Consider the following 11,736-nt stretch of genomic DNA (forward strand, 5'->3'; position numbering starts at 1 on the left):
ATTTCACTCAAATAAACAAACAAACTTTGTTTATGTTTTTCTTGAATGTGAGTCTTTCTGTGTTTGAAAACAGAAATTTAGGTATGCTGATTATGGAACAAAATAACCATTAAGTTCCAGCCTTTGAAAGGACTTAAAACAAACTAGATGACCCTACAACTAATGTAGCATTGCCATGCTTCATTTCCCACTTGTAGGACATTAGTGTAGCCAGTGGCGGATCTTGAACATTCTTTTACCGGGGGCCAATTATAAGTTTAATAAACTAAATGTGTACCCAAAAAAACCTAAATGTAACTTAACATAATCAACCATATGTACAACTTAAGTTGATTATCAATTTTTTTTTACTGTATTGAAGATATCATTTTTTTTTACTGTATTGAAGATATCATTAAAGTAGTCAAGTAGGAGTAATATTTATGTTGTGAATTTTAAAGAAAAAAGAAAGCAAAGATTGAAAATACTCTATGATACATTAATACTGCATCAACTTTAAAAATACAAATATGGAGTGTTAAAAAAAACAAATACGGAGTAAGATTAAAGGGGAGCAGTTAAAAGAACTATGATGTCAGTGCCTTTGTCGGCTTTGGAATAAATAAGCCAGACATGGCCCACACGGGTAATATGGTAGAATACGGAGTAAGCGAGGGCGTCAAAATCGCAGCCAGGCATGTATTATGAAATACATGCCATGGGCTTGTTTGTAATTTCCCAGCCATTTTGAAATTGTTGAATAGTCAACCCCGTTTGCCAACTTGGATCCCATTACTGCCAATTTTGTAATATGAATACCATTTTAAAATATTTAGCACCATTTTTATGATATTAATACCACTTTATAAAATTTAGTACAAAACGAGTACCATTTAAGGAAAATGAATTTCATTTAGAAAAAGTTTAGTACCATTTTTGTAATACCAATACCATTTTTCTAATGAATTGCCAACTCAGCAATGCCAAGTCAGCACCCCGTTTTACAAGTGTACAATACCGTTTTACATTTCCCCCCAAAAATATTTACCATTTAGATTTACCTTTTTATTTGGAGTTGACATGTTTTTGCAAATACATGCCTGGCATGTACTTGGACTTCCTCCGGAGTAAGCCGAGTCTCTTAAGTTGGACGGATCTGTGTTTGGGCTTTTTTCGATTATAAAATAGTAGGCTTTTTTCAATATATACAGTAATGTTTGGGCTTGTACCGGGGGCCAGGCACCAGTGGGCCCCCCTGAAGATCCGCCATTGAGTGTAGCCTACCTTCCATTGTTTGAGTTATTACCGAAGTAAGAACCTCAAGCGGTATATGATACCAAGGAAGTTTGATTGCTAGGTCACTTCTCTTTAAACATAAACTTATAGGTAGAAACGGAATTGTAAATTCCTTTCATTTGTTCCTTTGTTTTCCTATTTCTTGTACCCTTTCTTATAGTCTTAAGAATTGTATTCTTTAGTGTTGACTTTTATATTTTGTTTAGACATGTCCAATGTCACTCCATCAAGGTTCTTACCATTTATGTTGAATATTTTATTTCAACTAGATGCATGATCTTACCAGAAGCTTCTAAAGTTCTCTAAGCATCGATCTATTCGAATGTCTAGGGACTAGACTCATTTGAGAATTAAATGGACAAAGATGTTAGGTTGTTAACCATTGGTAAAGCTGAGCGTTTAAGCTCAATGCTTTATGATCTCAAAACTACAGTGTATTTTGAATTCACAAGCACCAATTGGTTTGCCTTTCGATTTTGATACTCGAAAACAACCATAAAAGTCGCTATAAGAAACGTACAATTTAAATTGCTCATTTTCTCTCATTTCCGTGAATCGTTCTTGGATTCACTACCAATCGAGGAAATTTACTGTTACCTTTCTAAAAGGATTTATTGCAGTGCAAGATATTTAATTTAAAACATTCATTTGAAGCATGCAAAGTCTAAACATTTATCATGAATAATAACTTGAAAATTAAAGCAATCATGCAATTTAAACAAGTTATTAGCATTTTATTCGAATTTATTGTTCCCGCAGGTGTGAATAAAATGATTCCAAGACCCTAAAACCATTGAAGAATTAAGCACATTATGTATTTTGACTCAATTCTAAAACATTTTAGGTAAGCAAAAGCCTTTTGCTAATAGTCTAGAAACTACTCTTGGTTGATAGGTACGTCTAAGAACTTATTAGGTAAACCTATCGATTTTGCCACGACATAAAAGGACTCCTTACTTATATCGTTGAGTTTCACCAAAACTAACATGTACTCACAATTATTTGTGTACCTTACTGTAGACACCTACTTTTGTCCCAATTCCCGAAAGGGAAAGGTTCGATGATGAAAGCATAAATCTCCACTTGACAACGCATCTCCTATTAAATAAACGAATCTCGATTCCCCTTTTCATTTCACCCGAAACCTGCTATTTATGGAAACCTGCTAAAAATAGTAACTGCCGTAAAAGATAGCTTCTAAAAGTGGCAAATCATAAAGGATAGAAACCTGTCAGAATTAGGTGTTGCATTCCAACATAAATCCTAAATGAGATAGAAAACTGCGAGAATCCTATTCCTAATAGGATTCGGAAATAAGAGTTACGTATTAATCAAAATCCTAACGAGCCTAGAGTTCGTAACGGGCCCAGACGCATTCCGTCATAAAATTGATACGCTCTAAAAGACTCGATTAAAGTCTCAAACACTCCGGATTCTAGGAATCCGAATCTGACAAAGAAACGGCCCAAACAGCAATTTCAACGCCCAGCCCTGGGCGCTGAAATTGCCTGGATCCTATTTTCAACGCCCAGAGCTGGGCGCCGAAATCTTTGACGCCCAGCCCTGGGCGCTTAAAATACCTGGGACGTGTTTTTTTCCTAATTCTTTGTGGATTAGAACTCTGCAATTCTATCTTTCCACGAACTCTTCCCTATAAATAGACCCCTAAATTCGAGGTGAAAAGGACACACACAACACATAATTATATTCTGAGTATTGACTCCAACCCTTAGCCTAAGCCTCTCGCTGCGAAATTGTTCACGCGTTCTGTCGCAATCGATCCATAAATCGAACAGAACGTATCCTGCCCCATAATTGAGATTCGTTAAATAAAAAGGAGAAATAGCAAAGTCAAAGTGGTTAGTTTTCTGAGAACCGTGACGCACCTCTCAAGGGTGCGTCGTAATGTGTCCCTTTTCGATGATTTAACTGCTTTCCTCGCCCTTTTTATGAACTGTTAAACTAACCTAATCTGATTGTTCTATCACGCCTAACAAACATAATATTTTTGGGAAATCGGATTATCATGCTAGGTCCCTTAATGCTATTTAAATCAGATAATCACGATCGAATTAGTTTTACATGTTGCATATTGCTAAAATCAATTCAAATTAGTTTAATAGTTAACGCATGTCCCTTCAATTATTTATGCTGAGCTAGTAAGGATATCCTGCCTCTGGAGTTATCGATGAGCGAAGTACTCCTCTCGGTAGTTACAGTCCCCCGAACCCTCAATCTCTACCTTGCGGGTGTATGTTGAGAGATCCCCACACCAGGGATCACAAGGGAACCTACGGTCGTCGTGGTCAAACATAATTGCACTCCCTTTATGTCACGATTACCGGGTTTTGTCAGTTTTTCTCATTGTCGTTAAAAACTGAATGGCGACTCCTATATTACTAGTCAATTGGGTGTAAACTCACGGGAAATCCAATTACACTTGATTGAATAAAAAGAATCGTCATACCCACGAGGGACGAGGTCACGCATTAGCCTCGTGCTTTTTCGACCCCCTCACAGTGGCGACTTCACTGGGGATAGTGAAGGAAATACTCGTGCTTGTAGGTAATCAAAATAGCCGAAGGGTGAAACGATCCTACCCCGCGTTTATTTCCCCATCAAGTTGGGACGACTTGAAAATCAGCATATTAATGTGAACGGGCAGAACCTCATAACGAATCTCGGCTCCCTCGGGAGTTGGGACTAAGGATACCTCTTTTTCGCCAATAGGGGGGTGCATACGCCGCGCATGTCGCCCACTCGGTACTTGTGCAGGTAGTACATCTATCCCGAACCCAATCGCTCGCTCATTAGGTCCCTCTCGCCTGCATGCCCCCTTGGCTTGCACTTGCGGGTTGGCCTCTTGAGCGAAATTCGTCTATTGAAGACACTACCTCGACCGGGGCATGTGTTGGATCTACGATAGAAGCGGTACCAAGCCAGGCTCAAATAAACTACCCATAGAAGCCTATCATAAACTACGTGGCATAGTTAATTTTCAAATCCATGTTTGTAATGTAGTTATGTGTAGCGAAATATGTGATTGTGTGTGACAAACTATCCTAGAAAACCAACGACCTTAAAAATTGCCCAAACATTCATAAACCAATTGGCCAAAGAGTTATACCAAAATACGTGTTCCGCAAGCCCGAACGATCGCCACAAAAATAAGCGACGCTCGGGATGGCCTGTAACGAATCCCACAAACGCTGCAACGCGTAAAGGACGTTATAAGGCAAGCACGCAAAATTAAAGTCGCAAAAACAAAAAGTAGACGAAAGCAGAAAACGAGAACCAGCCAGGGACGCATTTTCAACGCCCCTAGCTGGGCGCTAGAATTTCTCACGCCCAACGCTGGGCGCTGAAGTTGCTGCCTGGCCTTTTGGTCAGGCACAGCAGCCTCGGTGCCCAAGCATGAAGAAAATACGTAGCAAAAAAAACTTTTCGTGAAAAAAAATTGCTACGAGGGCGTATGAAAAAGCACTCGATTCCAAAAGCGACTTATAAAAATAATAATAACTCTTTGTGTCGTTGATAGGCCTCCTACGACGGCAATGTTCGGCTCCAAAATCGAGCACGCTAATTGAAATAACCTTGAATGTCACATGGGCAAAGTATTCAAAAAATAATGTTCGAATAAAGTCTTCAAGAAAAAATAAATGTTCAAATAAATCCGATTCTAGACTAGGCTATGCCAAAGTACACTCTAAATCCTAAGTCTTAGTTGTCTTATCCATAGAATCGGTCCCAATGCTTGGTGTCGTTCTGCAAGTAAAAAGGTTAAATCATATTGAGTCTCCCTTCCTAACATTTAAATCAATAAGCACCCATATGTAATTGTCATCCCTTGCTAAGAATCTACGGTCTCAATACTCTCTCTTACCAATAAAAATAATATATTATAGTATTTGCAAAATGGAAACAGTCAGATTCTGGAAATCGTTCCCCCACAGTCGCACAACCCCCAAAGTGAACCTAAGGTGTCAATACCATTGGCAAAGAAAAATTAATGGCCTCGAGGCTTATAATCACATTGGGTCACGACTGTCATAGTCCTCTCGAGTCACTCGCTCCCTGAAATACTACTAAGTATGGACTAAAAGATTTTCCATGAATGCAACATGACCAACCATGAAAATACCCAAATCGGCATACCATAAGGCTACCATTGGGGTAAAGCAATACACACTAAGAGAGAAGCCGCACTAATGATTCTAGCCTTGCAAAAATAAAAATTCGATCTCCCCAATTAACTACCTTGCCAACATTAAGCAAAATGGCGCATGACAAATGAACACCCAAGGGTTAAAATCTAAAGTGTCAACCAACGAAAGTTATGGTCCAATTAGCCTAAGTCTGAGAGTTGCTTGGTCAAATATTATGGGCTTACGCCACGTCATTATTTTGAGTCTAGGCCACCTCCTTGTATTCATACACGGGTTATAATCAGAAAAATTAATGAAAGTTTGAGTCTAAATCACAACTTCCAATTAAATCCCGAAAACTGGAATCTGAAAAGAAGCAAAAAAGTTATTTTCGATGCAATTCTTTCGTTAAATTTCAATAAGGTAAAAACAAGGTTTCGGATCTACGCTATTTGCACACTTTAAGAAACGACTAAATACGCTTGCAAAGTAAGACAATTAAAAGGTCCACCCTAGGCCTATTAAACCTAAAGGTCCACTATAGGCCTACCAAATGAGGCTCACTCAGTCTCGCCTCGTGACTCAAAGACCACAATCATCTACCTTTTATCCTAAATAAAAAGGGAGAGCGAAAAGAGCGAGCCATGACATACTTAGCCCGCACCTCCCAAAGTGCAAAGAAAGAAAAAAGAGAAAGAGAAAAGGGAAAGAGAAAAGAGCCATGAAATATTTAGCCCGTACCTCCCAAAGTGCGAAATCTACCCAAGTAAACGAAGGAAAAGAATTGAGTCAACCAATCCAAATCATAAAATTCTATGATGTCTACCCTTTCTAGTCCTTATGTTCTTAGACGCCTTCGCTCTGGGGCCCCCTGTTCAGCTCATTTAACCCACCCCTGTTCTCATTGCCATAACCCAAGAAACCATTATCTCGACTCTTGTTCTTGTTGTCGAACCACGTACGGTCATTGACACGAGCGTCATGCCCATTATTTCCCAAACCTACCCTCACACCACCGTTAGCATAATGACCATATAACTTGTTTGGATTCATCCTGTTGATATACCCTTGAGCCGTCCCTATGCTACTCATTGGCCTTGATTGATGTAAACTCGTGACACTAGCCTGAGGCCGTAAAATGTGAATCCTAGCAGATGTAATCCTTATGCTTGACCAATACCTATACAAACTACCCTATCTCATTCAACCCATCTTTCAAACCGTCTTGAGTCACAAATAAAAAAAAGACAAATGAAAAGTACATTCTACGCTTAAGGTAAAAAAAATATAATAAATAATAAAAAAAGAAACTTTGCAAAGCGCCTCTAAAGTTAGTCTAAAAAGGAAAATAAGCATTTAGCGCACCAAAAAAAGATCCGCCCAGAAGTCATTTTCAGCGCCCAAAGCTAGACGCCGAAATCTTTAGCGCCCCTGCCTGGGCGCCGAATCTCTCTGCTTGCTAAAATTTGTCCAGAAGTGCTCGTCATTTTATCCGCACATACACGGAAAAATAACGAACACTTGGAGGGGTACAACACGTATTCAGATATACGTACCACCAAAAAATACATGTACTCAAAAAAAATATAAAACAAATTTTTGGCAGCAGATTTAAATAATAATAAACTCCACTTATTCTACCATTTCAAATAATATGTTTTCACCTCAGAACATACTTATCGAATTCGGCATTCTATGAAACCATTTTCTAGGCTAAGAACTACGCAAGACCTGATTCCAAATTAAATCTAATTAAGGCGGATACGTAGGCAATCCATGATTCGGTCCAACCAATTTGCAAGAATATTAAAGCCTATAGAAAAACAAGAATAAGAAATAGAGTCCCTTATTGAAATTTAATTACTTGCAATCCAAGTCGAAAGAAAAATTTAAGTCAAAGGAAGAATCCAAGTCATCAAGATGCCAAAATTAATGAGCACACATCGAAAAATAATAAGGGCACGTACCCTTGCCAGAAGGAGCACTCACACTCCTAGGCACTTAGCCAAGACTCAAAAAAAAAAAAATCGCTTTGCCTCAATTGAATAGGGGCTAGCGCAAGCGTCCATGACCTCTAAAGTACTCGACTTGACCCTCCCTAAAGCGAACTAACTCACTTAAAGACTTTCTTTCACCACTAGACATAGTCGTTCGCTTAAAGACCTTCTTTCTCCACTAGACACAGTCATGATCGCCAACAAGGAGTAAAGGCAGTAAGCTTGCAATGGAAAATATTGTTCTACGGCATCGCCCCATCGTTCCTTCGAACTCAGGGCACCCTTTCATGGTAATTCAAATGCTTGCTAATTCCCTTTGAAAAAAAATCATAAATTGTCAATAGGACTTGGCACTTAACCAAGGCTCACTCTACTCAGACATATGACACGGGGGTCTAAAAATCGAAATATGAAAACATCATTAATGGGAAGACATAATAGCAACTGGGGGCTAAAAATTGAAATGAAAGAGCTAGGGAAAGAACTAAGTATACCTTGACCTTTTGTACGGACATACACCAAGTAAATCTAAGTCGATTTGAAAACGGTTTATATTCCCGAAATTCTGGAAAAGATGGCCCTAAAAGCCTGAAAGCATATGCCAAACGGGCACAAGTATATCTTGACGCCTGCACCCTGGCTTCCAGCAAATCCTTAGACAGCATTCCAAAAAACGTAACAGTATTTTGATTCACTCATATAACCCTTCTATAAGTCAACTTACTTAGGACACCTCGGATTGTACACAGTAGGATTCGGATTTTAAATAATTTTCAAAGACTTTTTCGAACATAATAAAGTGTCGTTGGTTTAAGCTAAGTATGCGTTTATCTCAATTTTGCAAGTGAGTCAAAAGATTTCCAAATATGATTATGGGTAAAGAAAGGCACCTAACTTTTGGACAAGGCACACTTCAACATGTGACTACCTTGACCATGGCAATGTCGAACAATACGACATTTACAAGAGAAGCAGCAAAATCACTACTCGAACGTACCTCGCACTAAACGAGTCTGGTTCAAACTATTCATGATCCGTGTCACCATGAATGCATAAAAACGTATGCAAAGCATTATAGCACCAAGCCAATCCCGTAGCTACAATTGGTGGCTTGAGAAAAACACTCTAAAAATGCTCGAAATGACGATTTTATCGCAAATTCTCGACGCTAATGCTATACATACATCATAGGGGCACAATCCTAAGCTTTAATCATGTAAAACGAACCTTAGAATGGCTGCAACCCCTCCCAAATTCTAAGCATTACTTAGAGTATATAAAGTCGCCCCACTAACAAGGGTAACTGAAAATCGCGAGTCACCAAAACTCCGATCAAACCACTGCACATAACGCTCGCCCTATAAAGCGCCCGTTACACAGTCTACATCGTTCCAAAGCAAAAGCGAAAGAAAAAAAAAGAATAAAAAAAAACTATCAAAATTCTGCCCAGGAATCATTTTCATCGCCCAGAGCTGGGCGCCAATATCTTTAACGCCCCAGCCTGGGCGCTGAATCTTTTTGCAAGGCAAGTTTTGCCCAGATACAAAAATAAGAAAGAAACACCTATGAATCATCGCATCGAACGAAGTAATAAGCCGTGCAAACCCACGCAGAAGGTGCTACACTTGTTCGAGCACCTGAACGATTCAGCACGATGAAGTACTCCAAATAATGATATCCCAACACTTGGAGGAATGTTCTAAGACACGCCGTTAGGCCACACAAGCCTGCGTTGCACCATAATCCCACAGTACAAGTCTAAAAAAGGGTAAGGCACATTGCACTAATGCAAGCACGACCAAGAGTAAGAGGCAAAGACTACTTATCGCCCAAATGCAAGCCACAGGACTTCTACATTAAGGATTAAAGGTAGCAAAACATTACCTACCACAGAAGGGATAGCTCGCACCTACACGAGAGAAACCCCAAGGCATCTTTCTCGAAAGAACCTACAAAATCGTACGCCAAAAGGAAGCATCTCAACATGCATACTTGGGGGCTCCAAGCTACGAAACAGTCATAACAAAATAAAAAATCTCGAAGCAAATGTTTGAACAATCGAAAGGGCACGATGTTTGAGCCCACTTCATGAATGGGCCTGAACCCTATCAAGCTTCTAAGCAAACTATTCAAAATCAGTCGTTGCTCAAAAAAATTAATGAAACAATTCAAGCAATCTGATTAATGGACCGCACACAACGGCCATTCTATGAACGCTCGTTCGCACATACATATCATCATTCACGAACACGTTCAAAAAATATAAGAGCGATCAAAGTCTTACACCTCAAGGTATGTTCCTCGGGCCATATAGACTCGCCCAACTATCGCAATAACTGTACGCCTTAAGAGCAACAGTTCCTTAAAATAATCGCCCCAAAGCAACAAGCACCGTAGTCCACCAATCGGCTACGGCTTCTCAATAAAATCATCACGTTCTAAAAACAAAGAAAAAAACAAAAAAAGAGAGAATACATAGAACTTCCAAGTGAAATAAGCGAATGAACAAGAGGCCAACTATGTCATCAAGAAACCTCGCCAGAAATTATTTTCAGCGCCCAGCGCTGGGCGCCGAAATCTTTAACGCCCAGGCTTGGGCGCCAAAAATGATCACAGACCCAAAAAAAACAGCTCTGACTTCTATATGGCCCTGCTATATTCATTCGACTTTAAAATTGCCGAAAGTCGCACCTCACGGCTTTGTTAAAAGTAGCACGCCACTACAAAGATCGCTCGCACTTACGAGCGCAATCCCAAACACGATCAAGGACATTACGAAATGCGTATCCCCAAGGAACCTCTTCAACAAGAAATGACCGTCAAGCACGAATTCTTGGGGGCTCGAAAGAAAATATAGAGTATACAAAGTTAAAAACAATATTCCCAGACTACGCTATACGAAGTCCCGTGTTTGGATGTCTCAAAAAATAAAAAAATAAACCGGTTTACGACCTCAAGACAAAGGTCGCCGTTGATACCTATACATAGTCCCCTAATCAAGGACCCAGGTAGTGGCAAAATTGAGCCGTAAGGACTAACTCAAAACCATAAAGGATGATGACCACAAGACAATGGTCCGTCTAAGCATGTTGTCAACCCACATTCAGGTTGCAACTAAATCCGAGCATCCCTCGAAAGAATTCGCTCCTGCAAGAATAAATGAAAAGAAATTCTCAAAAGAAATCACAAGAAAAAAAATGAAATAGGGACTTGCCCACCTCAATCAGGCAAGATCGAACCCCGCGAATTCCAAATTAAAAAACGAATTCAGGGACGTCCACCCTCAGCGGACAGGGCTCGCCCACCTTCAGCGGGCGAGGTCTGCGTCACTTACTGCGCAGGTCCTCAGTTTTCAAAAAATGAGATCTTCAAAACATAAACAGGCTCGCCATCTTCAGCCGGCGGGGTCTACGTCACAAACCGCGTAGGTCCTTATTTTCAAAAAGCACAAACAAATTTCAAAATAGATTCGTCCACTTCTATCGGACGGGGTGTCCACCCTTAGCGGACAGGTTCGCCATCTTTAGCCGGCGGGGTCTACGTCACAAACCGCGTAGGTCCTATTTTTAAATTTCAAAAACAGATTCGTCCACTTCTATCGGACGGGGTGTCCACCCTTAGCGGACAGGCTCGCCATCTTTAGCCGGCGGGGTCTGCACCATTAAACCAGCGCTGGTCCTTAGTCGCTTTAGCGATAACTTTTGCTGGATTTTCCTTCGTTTTACGTCCTATAAAAACAAGGGTGCTGGATTTTCCTTCGTTTTACTTCCTATAAAAACTAGGGTGCTGGATTTTCCTTCGTTTTACGTCCTATAAAAACAAGGGTGCTGGATTTTCCTTCGTTTTACGTCCTATAAAAACAAGGGGGTTTTCTCGTTTAGATAGCCCTGAAAATGAGAATCTTTAAAAACATTTTTTACCTCGTGATTAGGCTTGGCCAGGCCCAATTACACTTTATAGCTTTGATTTCAAAAACATCTATAGCTACTCCCAATGACAAAGTGAGGGAGATTCTACGCACCTTTAGATCCTTCCAATGACAAAGTGAGGAAGTTTCTATACTATCAGTTGACAAATCCCAATGACGCGTGAGGGATGTGTCGACACTTCAAGTGATGACCCTTAAGTCAAATGTTATCACTCGGGGGCTCGTGAGACCCTCGCAGAACAGGTCACGTATACCATGGCTTGTGTGACGCACTCCGTCTAATACTTTGACCATCGTCTTACTCCAAGACTCAGTCAAAGTGGGGGCTAACTATAGACACCTACTTTTGTCCCCATTCCCGAAAGGGAAAGGTTCGATGATGAAAGCATAA

Source organism: Spinacia oleracea, chromosome 3 (assembly GCF_020520425.1).
Source record: "Spinacia oleracea cultivar Varoflay chromosome 3, BTI_SOV_V1, whole genome shotgun sequence".
Classification (NCBI taxonomy): Eukaryota; Viridiplantae; Streptophyta; class Magnoliopsida; order Caryophyllales; family Amaranthaceae; genus Spinacia; species Spinacia oleracea.